At 35.5% G+C, this 17,971-nt stretch overlaps 1 long non-coding RNA gene across 1 annotated transcript; it reads left to right on the top strand.

Annotated features, from left to right (window-relative positions):
* The first annotated feature begins 381 nt into the window (after nucleotides 1-381).
* On the top strand, nucleotides 382-17,689 carry LOC129058348 (uncharacterized). Its single transcript, XR_008523454.1, has 3 exons — nucleotides 382-513; nucleotides 7,867-7,939; nucleotides 17,009-17,689. It is a non-coding gene; the product is annotated as an uncharacterized LOC129058348 (long non-coding RNA).
* The last annotated feature ends 282 nt before the right edge of the window (nucleotides 17,690-17,971 follow it).

The raw sequence follows: 17,971 nt of genomic DNA on the forward strand, positions 1-17,971 counted from the left end.
ATATAAATTTTAGGATTGTTTTCTCTATTTATCTGAAGAATGTTATATGTATTTTCACAGAGATTGCATTGAATGTGTAAATTGTTTTAGGTAGTATTGATGGCAGCTGGAGGCAAACAGGTTCCTAGGCAGGAAGGGGTGGATCCCCAGTGAGGCCCAGACTTCAAATCAGAGATGACCTGAAATCTGGGGGCTGGACTGCCAGTTCCAGGTGGAGTCTGCGATCCAGAGTGAGAACTTCCTTGATGCCTTTCAGCCAATTAGATTGTGATTTATTCAGTCCTGTGCATGGTCACCAATTACCAATCAGCATACACTTCCTCCTGCCCGCAGACCAATCAGCACACACTTTCTTCATTCTGAGCTCATAAAAACCCTAGACTCAGCCGGACTCAGACACTGGCCAGAACTGCCTGCCTGGCGCTGCTGTGCCTGGCTGTGCACAGTGGCTGGACCCCATGCTCGCTCATTTACACACCCATTACCACTCCATAACTGGCTCATCTTTGGCAGGTGTGGGATCTGCACAGGTAGCATAAACTCAACACAGCCTGCTGGGCCAAGTGGGCAGAACAGGTCTAGTGGATGCTAGCAAAACTCAAGCAGAGGCACCACTGGCCATAGACGTTTCTGGCTGGTGAAGTGACACCCTAAGGATCCTGTGACAGTATTACCATTTTAACAATATTAATTCTTCCAATCCATTAGAATGAGATATCTTTCCATTTTTTGTGTGTCCTCTTCAAATCTTTCCACAGTGTTTTATAGTTTTCTTTGTATAGATTATTGACATATTTGGTTAAATTGATTCCTAGGTATTTTATATTCTATGTAGCCACTGGAAATGGCAGTGCTGTCTTGACTTCCTTTTCAGATTCATCACTGTTGGAATATGTAAATGCTACTGATATCTGTATGTTGATTTTGTGTCTTGCAAATTTACTGTATTTATTTATCAGTTCTGATAGTTGTTTATGGATTTGTTGTGTTTTTCTAAACATAAGATCATATTATCAGTGTGCAAGTTTAATTTGACTTCTTCATTTCCAATGTGGACACACTTTATTTTTTTGTCTTGCCTAATTGCTCCAGCCAAGACTTCCAATATTATATTGAACAAAAATGGTAAAAGTGGGCATCCTTGTTTTGTTTCTGATCTTAGAGTAAAAGTTTTCAGTTTTTTTCCATGTAATATCACGTTCACTATGGGCTTGTGGATGGCCTTTATTATTTTGAAGTATGCTCCTTCTATGTCCAATTTGTTGAGGGATTTTATCCTAAAGGGAAGTTAAATTTTATTGAATTATTTCTCAACATCTATTGGAATGATCATAAGATTTTTGTTGTTGGTTCTGTTAATGTAATATTTCAAAATTGATTTGTGTTTGTTGAATCATCCTCGCATCCCAGGGATGAATGCTAATTGATCATGGTGAATGATCTTTTTAATGTGTTATTGAATTCAGTTTGCTAGTATTTAAATGAGGATTTTGGCATCTGTGTTCATCAGTGATATTGGCTTGTAGGTTTCTTTTGTTGTTGTTGTTGTTGTGTCTTTTTCTGGTTTTGATATCAGGGTAATCCTAGCTTCATATAAAGAGTTTGGATGTGTTCCCTCCTCTTCTTTATATTGCAGGACTTGAGTAGCCTTGGTATCGGTTCTTCTTCAAATATTTGGTAGAATTCAGCAGTGAAGCCATCAGGTCCTGAGCTTTGCTTTGAAAGGAGACCTTTTATTACAGCTTCAAACTTGTCACACATTCTTGGTTTGTTGAGGGTTTCTATTTCATCTAGGTTTAATCTTGGTAGATTTTATGTGTCCAGGGATTTATCCATTTCATTTAGATTTTTTAATTTGTTGATATATAGTTGTTCAGAATAGTCTTTAATGATTATTTGCATTTTTGTGGTCTCAGTTATGTGTTTTCTGATGTCATTTATTTGATCCTTCCCTTTGTTTTCTTAGTCTAGCTAAAGGTTTGTTAATTTTGTTTATATATTTTTAAAAAACAACTTATATTTTTCTAGGTCTTCTGTAGTGCTTTTTTAGTCTTTAATTCATTTATACTCTGATCTTTTATTTTACTTCTACTGATTTGTGTTTGGTTTGTTATTGCTTTTCTAGTTCCTTTAGGTACATTGTTATGTTGTTTATTTGATGTATTTCTACTTTTATGATGTAGATATTTATTGCTGTAGACTTTCCTGTTTGTACCAATTTTGCCTTATCTCTTAGATTTTTGCATGTTGTTTTTTGTTTCAAAAAAATTAATTTTCCTTTTCAATTTCTTTATTGACCTATTGGTCTTTCAGGAGAATTTTTAATTTTCATGTATTTGTACTGCTTCCTAAGTTCCTCTTGTGATTTATTTTTGGCTCACGCCTGTAATCCCAGCACTTTGGGAGGCCAAGGTGGGTGGAGCACAAGGTCAGGAGATCGAGACCATCCTGGCTAACATGGTGAAACCCTGTCTCCACTAAAAATACAAAAAATTAGCCAGGCATGGTGGTGGGTGCCTGTAGTCCCAGCTACTCGGGAGGCTGAGGCAGAAGAATGGTGTGAACCCGGGAGGCAGAGGTTGCAGTGAGCCGAGATCGTGCCACTGCACTCCAGTCTGGGCGACAGAGCAAGACTCTGTCTCGAAAAAAAAAAAAATGATACTTGATATAATTTCCATACTTTTGAATTTATTGGCACTTGTGGCCTAATATATAATCTATTATGAACAATGTGCTGATAAAAAGAATGAGTATTTTGCAGCAGTTGACAGAAATGTTCTGTAAATGTTAGTTTGGCTTGTTTGTTCTGGTATGCAGTTTATCCCCAATGTGTTTCTTTGTTGATTTCATGTCTGGATGACCTGTCCATTATTGAGAGTAGGATGCTGCAATCCTCTACTATTATTGTGTTATAATCTCTGTCCTTTTAAATTTATTAATGTTAGCTTTACATACATGGGAGCTAAAGCGTTGGTCACATATTTATACTTGTTATATCCACTTACTAAATTGACCCCTTTATTATTATAGAGTGACCTTTATTGTCTCTTTTTACAGTCTTTGACTTGTAGTCTATTTTATCTGATGTAAATATAGTTATTTCTGCTCGTTTTTATTTCCATTTGCATGCAGTCTTATTCCATCCCTTCATTCTCAGTCTACCTGTGTCCTTATAAGTGAGATGAGTTTTCTGAAGCCAGCATATAATTGCATTTCATTTCTTTATCCATTTAGCCACTTTATGTCTTTAATTGGAGTATTGAGTCCATTTACATTGTGTTATTATTGATAATTGAGAACTTGTGACTGCCATTTTGTTGCTTATTTTCTGGCCGGCCTTCCTTCCTTCCTTCTTTCTTTCTCTTTATTTTTATTGTTATACTCCTTCCTTCCTTCCTTCTTTCTCTTTACTTTTATTGTTATACTCCTTCCTTCCTTCCTTCCTTCCTTCCGTCTTTCCTTCCTTCCTTCTTTCTCTTTACTTTTATTGTTTCTCTCCTTCCTTCCTTTTTTCCCTCCTTTCTTCCTTTCCTTTCCCTCCCTACCTCTCCCTCCTTCTCTTCCTTCCTTTTTTTTTTCTGTCTTCTTTTGTGGTTAAGTGGTTTTCTCAGGTGGTATGTTTAAATTTGTTTATTTTTATTTTTAGTGTTTTAATTATGTCTTTGCATTGTGGTTACCATGAGGATTACCAAATAAAATCTTATAGATATAACAAGTTTATTTTAAAGAGATGACAATTTATCTTGGATTGCACACACAAAAGAATAGAAACAAAGACAAAAGCTTGAAGAAATAACTGTGTTATAATCTTTCTATCTTTCTAAAAATTCTATGCTATAGCTTAATTCTTCCATATTTTTCTTTTTGTTGCCTCAATTTACATATTCACATATGTATCCCTTAATAGGTAAACCTATCTCTTAATAGGTTTCTGTAGCTATTATTGTTCCAATAAATTTGTTCTTTGGGCTTTATACTAGAGTTATGAGTGAACTGCACGTCACAATTAATATTGGGTTAGTCTGCAATTGTCTTTGTATTTAGTTTTACCAGACAGTTTTGTACCATCAAACGTTTTCGATTGCAGATTAGTGATTTTTGTTTGTTTTTTGTTTTTTGTTTTTGACATTGAAGAACTCCCTTCAGTATTTCTTGTAACATGGATCTGGTGGTAGTGAATTTGCTCAGTTTTTTTTTTTTTTTTTTTTTTGGTCCAGGAAATACTTTATCTCTCCTTTATATTTGAAGGAAGGCTTTGCTGGCTTCAGTATTCTTGAATGGCAATTTTTTTCCAGCACTTTGAAAATGTGATCCCACATCCTCTGACCTGTATGGTTTCTATCGAGAGGTCTATTGCCAGATGAATTGGGGTTCTTTTATGTTTTATATGCTTCTTTTCTCTTGCTGCTTCTAGAATCCTCCCTTTGTCCTTGACATTTTAGAGTTTGATTATTATAAGCCTTGCGGTAACCTCATTTTGGTTGAATCACTTTGGTGTTCTCTGACGTTCCTCTATGGGCATATTCATACCTTTCTGAAGTTTTATAAAGTTTTCTGTTATTATTTCTTTGAACAAGCTTTCTACCCTTGCTCTTGCTCAACTACCTCTTGAACACCAATGATTCTTAGATTTAGTCTGTGGGGTAATTTTCTTTACCTTGAAAAAATCTTTGTTCTTTTACATTCCTGTTTTTCCCCCTCTATTGATGGTATAATTTCAAACAACTTGTCTTGAAGCTCACTAATTTTTCCCTCTGCTTGATCCATCTTGCTGTTGAGAGCCTCTTACGATTTTTTTAAGTCAGCAGATGTATTTCTCAGCATGTTTTCTGGTTTTATTTCTTGTATTATTTCAATCTCTTTGAAAATTTCTGAACTACTTTTCTGTGTTATCTTTGAGATTACTGAGTTTCCTTAAAACTGCTATTTTATTTTTATTTTTTGAGATAGAGTCTCACTCTGTTGCCCAGAGGGGAGTGCAGTGACATGATCTTGGCTCACTGCAACCTCTGACTGAGGTTCAAGCGATACTCCTGCCTCAGCCTCCCAAGTAACTAGGATTACAAGTACATGCCACCACACGTGGGTGGTTTTGTATTTTTAGTAGAGGTGGGGTTTCACCATGTTGGCCAGGCTGGTCTCAAATTCCTGACTTCAAGTGATCTGCTTTGGCCTCCCAAAGTGCTGAGATTACAAATGTGAGCCACCATGCCTGGCCCAAAACTGCTATTTTAAATTCTTGGTAATGTGGCAGGCCAATTCTCCCTGACAGTCACACAGACAGGCCTGCATAGCACCTCAGATACACAGACAAATTTCCACAGTGCTGCCTTAACATTGAGCAAATAGTTAAATCTAGGGAAATCAGTGCCCAAACATCAAAGCTAGAAATGAAACATATGGTCAATAGGAGCCTTGCATGGGCTTCTCTCTTGCTGTAGCAAGCCAAAATAGTAGAAACAGTTTTACATTCCTAGTGCCAGGACCCATCTTGGGTTGAAAATTTCTGGGACAAGTCAAGGTAAAGGAGGCAGCTGTTTGAATAGATTTATTAGAGAGTCTAAGGCAGCTCTCGGGACCAAGCTATAAAAGAGATAAGATAGAAATAATCATATTCTGTTACCACAGTAGACAGGCCTTTAAGGTACTAGGGGCCTTTTTATAGGACTTAGCAAGCATTTTTTTTGCCTCAGACCTTCTAGTTCAAACAAAATTAGTTACCAGTAGATTTAGGCGAATGCTATACTGCACGTAGGTACATAACCCCAACCTATACAAGCACTAAGAAAATTGTAACACTTTGAGTTGGTCCGGTGGGGTTGTCTCCAGACTTATCCCTGTATCCAGTTACGGCAATAAATTTCCTTCTTTCCTAGTTTTGTTCTCATTACTGGGCCTCGAGAAAATGCAGCCAGTCCTGGCTTGACCCCAGAAACAGTAAGAGTCCTCACATATCACTATCTTGTTAGGGTCAGTCACTGGTTTATTACTTTGTTTGGGGAGATCATGGTTTCCTGTTTGCCATTGTTTCTTTTGGATATATGTGTGTCTTTGCATTGAAGGATTATTTATTCTAGCTTTCTATCCTGCTTGTTTTATTTTGTAATGGGTTTATTTCCTAAGAGATTATTTGCAATTTATCTATTGAATGTCTCATTTTGTTTTCTGCTAAGTTGCTGTCTCCTTTTTGGCACTAGCTGGCACTTCAAGCTGAGGTTTGCCTCAACCCCAGCAATTGATCAGGATCAGAGTGCTGCCAATTCCAAATAGGGGAGGATATAAAGGGAATATCCTGGAAGTATGGGAAAGCTGGCTAAGGGTGTGTGCCTATGGGGCCTGTGGAACTTATCTCCTACAGTGTGATGCTGCTGAAGAGCCACTCTGATTTGGTGTCTCCTTTGGCTGAGTTACAGAGCAGAGTTTCCAGGGCTGGGAATAGTAGTCCTACCTCTCTTCTTTTTTTCTGGCCATCCTTAGGGATATTTCTTTCTTCACACCCTTGTGATGCTTCCTGTGGGTTGAAACAGAGACAGTTCTGTCAGGAAACCCAAAATGAGGGAAGCTTATTTTCCCCTTCAGTATCAAGTTTTCTAGTACAGAAATTGTGAGTTGGAGAAAATTTTCTATGTGTTTGGTGCTGAGTAGATCAAGGGAAGGTGCATTGGGGATATGGAAATCCCAATTTCTTACTGTCTGCTCAGAGTTTTTTTGTTGTTGTTGTGGTTGTTTTGTTTTCTTTCTTATCTGTGGCCTCAGGAACTGACTCATTCTCATAATCGCGTTCTGGGATATTGCTAGTGATATTCTTGGTGCTATGTACTTATTTGGTCTTGGTTTTCTGTAGGAAGAGTGAAGCCAGCTTTCTTCAACACCACCATTTTGAAACCTGAAATCTACTGATACATTCTTAATAGCATACATTTTTTATACTAATATTTTTCTTTATTCTATAAAATATTGTATTCATGCTTTCTATCTTATAATACTTGTTTTTATATTGATATATTATTTAAATATTTGAAATCATTCAAAAATTTTCTTTATTTTAAATAAACAAACTAGTTTTCCTTTATATGTGGCAGCCCTTTGAATTGATTCCTGGATATTTGTAATTCTTAAGTTATTTTATCAATGTGGCATCATATCAGTCATTCACACAATTTAATTTTTCTTCTAATTTATGTCTTTGTTCTGCTGCATTTGACTGGCCAAATTACAGATTTTGTTTCAGAGATCCTTGACTTCATCATGCTTACATAATGAGGAGAACAAAGAAGGTAATTTACAAGGTAGCATGGCACATTATTTTGTGAGCAGGCTTTAGATGTAGAAAGCTCTGCTTACACTGTTGTTATGCTACTTCCCAATGCTGCATGGTCATATACAAATTAATTAAGCTTCTGCAGTTTGAGGTTTCCCATCTATCCAATAGAGGAAATAAATGAATTTCAGTATTTTTATAATACTAATAAGTATGTGATATGCAGCACAGCATTTGCCACATATAGGAATATCATAATAATAGGCATATTAACCAATGAAAATTTGATTTGTTCAATTATCCATATAATCATTCAGCAAACATCAGTCATGAATGACGTTAAAATACAACATAATCAAAAAAAAAACCCTAGAAAAATAGGAGTCTATACCAGACCAGATCTTTGACTCTTCACACAAAGTCAGGGGTGGAAAGACTGTTTATATTAGAAATTCACCTTGTAACATAATAGCATACTATATATCCTGTAGGATTTTAAAAAATGTAAGATGAAATTTCTATAATATACTCAATAGTGATTAGATCATTTTTAATGATTTTCTCGAAGGCTCAAATCAAAAACTCTTTCTGTTTGTGTTATGTAGAAGTATCACGATGAGGTATTGTCTACCTGATTAATTTGCCTAGGATCCTGGTGGCCAAGGCACACAAAACAAGGTAAGTGGTTTCTTTCATGAAATGTTACTTTAGCAATATTATCATCATACGTAGCATATAACCTCTTTTGAATTTTTAAATATACAAATACAATTGATTCATTTTTATTTAAAACTAAAACAACATACTTTAGAAACTTAATTATTTATACCATGATTTGGGGAGGTTCCTTTGTACGTTAAGTAAATGACCATATTAATTTTCAAATAAATGATTCAGGAAAAATTCAGTCTTCCTTTATTGGACTTAATTCAAACTGCTGGTTTAAGGGTTGGGTGAATCTATATGTTTTACTCATAAAGATGATGTGAAAATAAACTGATTTTTTGATTCTGTGTATCTTAAAGTAGCTCATGTATGCTTTTGTCTAAAATTCTTCCAATGCACTTTATTTGCTGCAGGTGAAGCCATATATTTGCTTTAATTTTATAAAGTGTTATGAATTGTAAATTTCACATTTGTATTACAATTATTAGATAGTTAAACCCAATATAATATTTTCTCTATTAGCAAGTTCATTTCTTGAAAAATAAAACTGAGACAAAATGATTCTGTAATAATGAAATCATACTTATGCTTTTCATAGTATCTGAATGAGACTGAAACTTAACAAATACTTTTTAATACGTCTGGAAATCTTAACTTCGTAAATGTATGTGAATTTTCTCTATGTCTTATTGATTTGTTGATCAGATTTAGGTAACAAAATCGACCTCCAATTTTTCTGTTACTTCAGTTTCCCAATGCTTTAATTATTAACACTCACAACTTGATAAGTGACATTTTTACCTGATGTTCATTTTTATTTTAAACATACATTGACCATGAATAAATTATTTTATTTTCTAAATATTAGAAATATTAGAAATTTTTAGAGTCAAAGTTATAGATCAGTGTATTAGTCCATTCTAATGCTGCTATAAGGATATACCCAAGACTGGGTAATTCATAAAGGAAAGCGATTTAATTGAGTCACAGTTCTGTATGACTGGAGAGGCCTTGGGAAACTTACAATCACAGCAGAAGTGAAAGTAAACCCATCCTTCTTCACATGGTGGCAGCAGAGAGAAGTGCAGAGTGAAAGGAGGAAAAGCCCCTTATAAAAACGATCAGATCTCATGAGAAATCACTCGGTATCATGAGAACTGCATGGGGGAAACACCGCCATGATTTACTCACCTCCCATGAGGTACCTCCCACAACATGCGGGGATTACAATTTGGATTACGATTCAAGATGAGATTTCGGATGGGGAAACAGCCAATCATATTGTTCTGCCCCTGGGCCCTCCCAAATTTCATGATCTCGCATTTGAAAACACAATCATGCCTTCCCACCTGTGCCCCAAAGTCTTAAATCATTCCAGGATTAACCCAAATGTCCAAGTCCAAAGTCTCATCTGTGGTAAGGCAAGTCCCTTCTGCCTATGAGTCTGCAAAATCAAAAGCAAGTTAGTTACTTCCTTTAGACAATGGGGATACAGGCATTGGGTGAATACACCCATTTCAAATGGGAGACATTGGCAAAAACAAAGGGTCTACAGGCCCCATGCAAGTCTGAAATCCAATAGGGCAATTGTTAAACTTTAGAGTCCCCAAATGATCTCCTTTGACTCCATGTCTCACATCCAGGTCATGCTGATGCAAGAAGAGGGTTCCCAGGGTATTGGGCAGCTCTTCCCCTGTGGCTTTGTAGGGTACAGCTCTGCTCCTGGCTGCTTTCATGGGCTGGCATTGAGTGTCTGCAGCTTTTTCAGGCTCACAGTGCAAGCTGTCAGTGGATCTACCATTCTGGGGTCTGGAGGATGTTGGCCTTCTGGTCACAGCTCCATTAGGCAGTGCCCCAGGGGGACTTTGTGTGGGAGCTTCAACCTTACATTACCCTCCCATACTGCCCTAGCAGAGGTTCTCCATGAGGGCTCTGCTCCGTAGCAAACTTCTGCCTGAACATCCAGGCATTTTCATACATCCTCTGAAATTTAGGCAGAAGTTCCCAAACATCAATTCTTGACTTCTGCACACTCAAGGAAGACACCAAAGCTTGGGCTTGCACCTTCTGAAGCAATGGCTCAAGCTGTACCTTGGCCCCTTTTAGCCACCGCTGGAGCTGAAGCAGCTAGGATGCCGGGCATCATGGCCTGTGGCTGTACAGAACAGGGGGCCCTGTGCCCAGCCCAGGAAACCATTTTTCCCTCCTAGACCTCTGGACCTGTGATGAAAGTGGCTGCAGTGAAGGTCTCTGACATGCCATGGAGACATTTTCCCCATTGTCTAGGTGATTAACATTCGGCTCCTTATTACTTATGCAAATTTCTGCAGTCAGCTTGAATTTCTCCCCAGAAAATTGGTTTTTCTTTTCTGTTGCATCATCAGGCCAGAAATTTTCCAAACTTTTATGATCTGCCTCCTCTCGAATGCTTTGTCACTTAGAAATTTCTTTTTCCAGGTACCCTAAATTATCTCTCTCAACTTCAAATTCCACACATCTCTAGGGCAGGGGCAAGAATCCACAAGTCTCTTTGCTAAAGCATAGCAGGAGTCACCTTTGCTCCAGTTCACAACAAATTCCTCATCTCTATCTGAGACCACCTCAGCCTGGACTTCATTGTCCATATCACTATCAGCATTTTGGTCAAAGCCATTCAACAAGTCTCTAGGAAGTTCCAAACTTTCCCACATTTTCCTGTCTTCTTCTGTGTCCCGCAAACTGTTCCAACCTCTGCCTGTTACCCAGTTCCAAAGTCACTTCCACATTTTTGGGTATTCTTCTAGCAGTGCCCCACTACCTCCTGGTACCAACTTACTGTGTTAGTCCATTCTCACACTGCTGTAAGGACATAACTGAGAACAGATAATTTATAAATGAAAGAGGTTAATTGATTGTCAATTTTGTATGGCTGAGGAGGCCTCAGGAAACTTACAGTCTTGGTGAATAGGAATCAAATATGTTCTTCACATGGCAGCAGGAGACAGGAGTGCAGAGCAAAAAGGGGAAAAGCCCCTTTCAAAACCATCCGATCTTGCGAGAACTCACTCATTATCACAAGAACAGCATGGGGGAACCACCCTCATAATCTAGTCACCGCCCATGAGATCCAACATGTGGGGATTACAATTCAGGTTACAATTCAAGATGAGATTTTGGGTGGGGACACAGCCACACCTTATCAGTCAAATAAAATTAAGATTGTAACACAACATCATCAGGATATTTGTTTCTATCTGTATCCATGGTCTTTCTCAAGCAAGTAATTCTATTTTTATAAATGAGACATAGTCATCTATTAATACACCTTTTTTAGTCATTGATAACATTTTGAGTGGCTTTACTGTAACAGAGAAATTTTTCTTTCAGTTTTTAATCCTATATCTTTTTTCAATTTAATATCTATATTTTCTTATGATTCATACTAAATTTTTCAAGTATAGAGTATATCTATACATTGTATGTACAGAGTAAATTTAAAATACCAACATTCACCAATAAAGTAGAAGCAATGGCTTTATTTACACTCTGCTAATGTTGCTCAGGCTAAAGCTATCTTTCCAAATAGATTTTCTTTACATAAATGTTTTCTTAAAAAATCAATCTGGATTCAGTGCATTCATAGACTACTGAAAAAAATCATCTCCTAATAGTTAATTGTATATACCCCATTTCAGTACATTTGGAATATCATTATTGCATACACATTTAATAAATCATAAAAATTATTTTTATAAAAGTTAACTGAACAGGATCTTACTTACATTTTAAAATTTATATGCAACAGCTTCCTAAAGTCTAGAATTTATCAATTCATGACTGAGTAATATGGCAGTAAGATAAAAATTACAAGATTCTTCAGGCAATAATTAGTTTAGAAAACTTGAAATCTAGAGAGTTGACAATTCTAGATCCTTTCTCCTTATAACTGGGGCTGCTTTGGGGTATGCTACAGCTATACTCTAAGAAAGAGCTTCCAGGGCAGTCTTCCAAGGCATGCTTTTTCATATTACTCAAGACTGGAAAATTACCTTGATCCTTAAGTTTTCACTCGTTATAAACAAAAGGTTCAAAAAAGAATGCCTGGCACGTGGAGATTTAATTATTCTGTGCTGAACTTTAAATTCCTAATCTGCTGGACGGCTTAGGAAATTGGTGGCATTATCTCTGGAGATACAGGATTATAGTCACTTCATGACTAACTGTCCCTGTGACCTGTTTTGTTCCTATGGAATTATTGTTGGCAAATTGTTCTGCCATTTACATGCTTCCATTTTTAGAGAAACATAAAAGGAAGCACTGATGATTAGAAATGCATTTCATGATTAGATTTGTGTTAGTGTTGATTTGTACATATTCAAATAACACTTTAAGTATCTCTATGTAATAGTGACATAATGTAGATCAGCAGTTAGCTTATGAAATTGCCTTGAGAGAGAAGGTTCATATAACACTAATATAGAGAGGCTAATGCACTTTCCCAGTGAAGTTTGTTTTGGATTATTCGCAGGGATGGCATGGGTATTTGGAATAATAATTTACACTAAGAAAAGAAAGTATGGAAAATTCAAGTTAATGAACAGTTGGCTTGTATTAGAGAGTAAGACAATTTTGTCATTCAGATTGTCCTCTAGTTCCCTAATGTATATTTGACTAAGGCCTAGAGAGAAGGAACTACAAATATAAAGCAAGAAACAATGCCAGAAAAAACTCCCGTTTCATTACACTTTCTTAGGGGGCAATAATACAGTGTTGGTGTTGATGAATGTAATCGTTTTGATAGACACACTTTATGGATGTGAAAGACTGGGCAGAGGCCTTGAATAGTATGCTGAGTACTGCATGCCAATAGTCTGACCAGCTAAAAACATCACAAAAAGTCAGTGTAAAAAAAGAAAAGAATTATTAATTATCACATATTCAACAAGAAGCTTTGATTCTGAGCATTAGTGAGACATCTACCTAAGTTCTAAGAAATAGTTTGCAGGACTTAAAGGGAGGTTGGGGTTCCCAACATGGAGAATAGGGATAGAACCAGAGAAAAACTGTAGTTATTGGTACCCATTGTGATTCCAGTGCTGACATGGTATAAAAAAAGACTATGAATGCATAGAGTTTTATGATAGGAACATAGGGAGCCTATATTTCAACTTCATAATTATATGCAAGTAAGAATTTGAGTTTCTGAGTAGTGAGGTGACTTATCTAAGGATAACAAGTTAGTAGCAGAGACAATGGAAGAAGGAAGGCCTTCAAATTCTCACTCTAGACCCTTTGTACTAAGCTGTGTCTTATTTTTAGCACATATTCATACCTTTTGGTGGTATTATAGCTTAGCACCTCAGAGCATAAAATTCTGAGTGAGATAGACATGGATCCTATCCAGGTCCTTTTCTTGAAAGCTGTGTACTTCTGGACAAATGACAATCACTCTGTGCCTCAATTTCCTCATCTAGACTATCAAACTGAATACAATATCTGCCTAAAAGGGTTGTTTTAAGCATTAGTGTAAAGAGTATTAAAATAGAGTCCAACTTCATAAGTATTCAACAAAGTGTACTTACTTTATTTGTTGATATCTTATTAGGGATTATGCCCAAAGTACTTTTCTTCAGATGTCAACATGTTTTCATGTAGCTTTAAAGAAATTTTGGAAACCTAGTGGTATATTAATTTTCCATATTAGGAAATGAAGTTTTGTGGATATAGTGTTGACTAATTTCATCTAGAAATACTCATGAGTCATTTGTGATAAACTTATATTTAAAAAATATTCACTAGGGTTACATAGTTTAATAGCATCCTGCCATATGTCTTAATTTCATATTTAATAATGGACTGATAGACATATTAGAAAACCAAAAACCTAAAATATGGTTTGATCAAGAAATAAAATGAATGATTCTTATATCACTGATCCAGAAATATAAACATCTACAACTATCAGAACTCTGTAATAAGAATGAAATTATTTTGTTTTTTGAACGATAAAATGTTTTTTGAAGAATTTACATGATTCTAAGAAGAAAGAGACTATCTTAAATTTAAAATTTGTTTTAAATGTTGCTATGAACTGAATGTTCATATCTACCCAAAATTCATGTGCTTAAACCTAATTCTCAATGTAAGGATATTTGGAGGTAGGGCCTTTGGGAGGTGATTAGGTCATAAGTGAAACAGTGCCATCTATGAACAAGAAAGTGGCCCCTCACCAGACAACAGATTTGTCAGTGCTTGATCCTGGGTTTCCCAGCCTCCAAAACTGTGATTTAAAATAAATAAATAAACAAACAAATAAATAATCTGTTGTTTATAAGCTATCCAGGTTGTGGTATTTTGTTTTAGCAGTGCAAACAGACTAAGACAAATGTTTAGCTGAAAACATAGTTTAAACAAGAAAGATAATTACTATTTATGGAGCACAGTAGATAGTATTGAAAAGAGAGTCATCCGTACTAAAATTCCAAGCAATTCATCTGTAACATCTTATTTAGAATATCTAATAGCAATTTTTTAAGATGCTATTATTAATTTGTATTTTATAAGTAAAGAAAGAAAAGCTTAGAGGGTTAGGTCAGCTGCTCAAGGTGAAAAATTCAGTTCATAAGTGGAGAATGCAAGACATATGTTGTTATGATCTACAACTTTGTTCAGTCTATGAGGTCAAACAATATACTCATGGTGATAGTCTTACTATTGACACTTATTTGTAAAGTATGATTTTTGTTACAATGCACTTGTAATGTATAGGTGGTTATTTATATCTACTACATCTTATCAAAACCACAAACAGATTTATAAGTAGTTGTATGCTATATTTAAAACCTGAGTAAACTAGATTGAATAGAGACTATGTTTATTTTGAGAGTAATTTAAATTTTCTCTAATTTCTAAAAGAATTAGAAGCATTATAAGCAAGGAAAAATAGTATAAGTGAATATTAAACTCAGTGCTATTTTTCTATCAATGAATGTAAAAAAAAGACCAAGTAATGTGGCTCACAATGTCTATTATGAAGAAGCACAGTTTACCAGAAATGAAAAATAAAAAATAAGAAAAGAAATAAAACCATGACATAAACCTAGTGTTGACCTTTAAGGGAAATTTACTAGCAGGCTATATGTGTAAGACATGCTGAAGACCATAATGTATGATAGCCATAACATTATATGACCTTTTTTTAGGTCAACCAATTATAAACCGTAAGACAAAATGTTAAATCCTAGCTCAGTGAAGGTGTTTCTATGAAAAGCAGAATAATAGAGTCAGGCTACCCAGCTTGCTGTCTGTCTGTTCTCTTCGAAAGGTAGAATTTTAGAGAATCTATAGAAATAAATGGTTATAATGTCCCTTAGGTCAGAGCTTTCAAATATCAATTGTTAAGCTTTGACAGCAGCTGTGTGAGACAAAATTTCAAGTTGAGAAGCCTGAGAGGTAAGTAAAAGTTGTTCAGAGTTTTAGATTGAAAGCATCCTCATGCTCCAGAGACCTGGGATATAGGTTGTGAAATTCACATTTTGAAATGAAAATTAAACAGTATGACTTAATCCAACCAGTGCGCACCTCTTCATACAGTAATTATTCTTTCTAGTTAAATGAAAGATTTACAAAAATGATAAAATCATTCTTTAGTGATTTAAAATTTAAAACTACTGCAAAGAAGCCTGTTTATGTTACTTCCAGGATTTTCATACCTGATGTATAACTTTATTGTGCTATATGAATACATTTTAAAAATCAAGTGCTTATTTAAAAAAATTGTTTTGACTTCTTAAAGCTGTAATCTTCATGTTATGTAAAATATGTAGTTTGGTGGCATCAGGACATAAATAATTGTGTTTAATATCTATCTCTTCTTTAATTACTTTTGGTAAAACTTTCTTTATGGGTTTTATATTTTGCCTACTATATTTTAAGCACCATGATAATCTATGGTGGGTTGTTTTTGAGGGTGATCTAATTCTGATTTCCTTCCTTCCACTCTCCCCCATGTTGGAAATGCATATATTGATGAATTCCACTGAAATGTTATTAATAAATGTGGTGAGAAGTTCACACTCATTGATAAAATGACAAGCTAATGTGCAATAACACTGTTTTGCTGCAAAACCATTGCTTATGAATACTACTGATGAGAACTACACAGTCATTGGCTATATAAAGAGAGATGGTTGCAGTGTTTAAGTTTTGACATCCATCTCTACCCATACGACCAGTTAGAACTACAGAAATCAATTTAAATCAATTAATATTAGAGAGTCTTCTGTGGGCAATGCATTATTATACCATACAATGTGAAGGATGCAAAGATTCAAGTCCTTTGTTCAATAAATACTTATTTAGCTTCTACTGTATGCCAACTGCTATTCTAGGTACAAGAGACTCAAAGAGAAGGCAGTGAACAAAACAGATATACAAATGCATTAGTCACAGCCTTCCCTTATGGAGGGACTATATATATATAAAATATATATTTATATTATATTAAGTATATTATATTTATATTAATTTATATATATAAATTTATATATATAGAAATTTGTCTTATCTGTACTATCTAATATAGTGTATGTATATATACATGTATATACATACACATACACTATATATACATATACATACACTATATTAGATAGTACAGGTAAGTACTATCTATATATATGTATACATACACTATATTAGATAGTACAGATAAGACCAATTTCTGAAAACAATGCCAACATCTTGTAAAGAGGCAAAATCCTTCAAAAGTTAACAGTGAAAATAGAATTGACCTTTTGGGTCTTGTCTTAGCCTTTAAAAATAGTTTTTTTAACCAGTAATCATTAAATATGCTCTTGATTGAATAAAAACAGCATCAAGCCTAAAGTGACCATTTTCATTTTCTGATTACATAGTTTATAATACTACGCTTATAATAGGGTTATTAGATGCCATTTGAAACATAGCCTTTAAATGATGCCTGTAGACAAGAACTAATCAACCAATAACCACTTGGAATGTTTCCATCTTCTGGAGAAATTTCTTACCATGAATATTGATTTAAATTGAAACATATTGAGACTATTTATCTTCTCTCAAAAGGTAACTCTGGCCGGGCATGGTGGCTCACGCCTGTAATCCCAGCACTTTGGGAAGCCGAGGCAGGTGGAGCACCTGAGGTCACAAGATCGAGACCAGCCTGAACAACATGATGAAACCCCCATCTCTACTAAATACAAAATATAGCCGGGAGCGGTGGCATGTGCCTGAATTCCTAGCTACTTGGGAGACTGAGGCAGGAGAATCACTTGAACCCAGGAGGCAGAGGTGGCAGTGAGCTGATTGCACTCCAGCCTGGGCATCAAGAGTAGAACTCCATCTCAAATAAAATGAAATAAAATAAAATAAAATGAAAGTAACTCTGAAGAATTACCCAATTCTATAAAAGGAAATTCTGACTTTTTTTGTACTTCCATAAGAATTGATTGATCGCATACCTCACTGATTCTTTCTAAAATGTATCAGAAAGTACAGTACAATACATGTTCACTGTACAAGGCAATGTATATGTATATCCGTTTACATCATCAGAGGGCACTACTGGAGGACAAGGGTGGACTTTACTTACTTTGGGTCTCAAACAGCACCCAGCATCATGCCTAATGCATTGTATAAGTGTGTATTAAACAAATGCAGAACAATTAAACGAATTTTAATAAAACTGAGTGTCTTGAGATCAGCATGGTATCACATTTAAAATAAAAGGCTGACTCCAAAAGTATTCAAAATATAATGAGTCTTTGTGGAAGTTTCATGCCCTTGTTTCTCCACCCAAAATCACTCTCATCACTGTAGCTGCTTAATTTTCTATTTCCCTTTTGTTTTCTTCTGCATTTCAAATTCCTGACAGAATCCACATTCTGTAAACTGTTGCTCTTTCTTGCCATTTCACCTTTATAGATTTGTCTTCCCTTGTTTTAATCCATAGCCCTTCCGCACTACTTCAATACCTTTAGCTTCCTGCTGTTCTTACTATCTGAGTTCTACAGGCAAAACAAGGGTCAA

The sequence above is a fragment of the Pongo abelii genome, chromosome 2, assembly GCF_028885655.2.
Source record: "Pongo abelii isolate AG06213 chromosome 2, NHGRI_mPonAbe1-v2.0_pri, whole genome shotgun sequence".
In the NCBI taxonomy this organism is placed as follows: Eukaryota; Metazoa; Chordata; class Mammalia; order Primates; family Hominidae; genus Pongo; species Pongo abelii.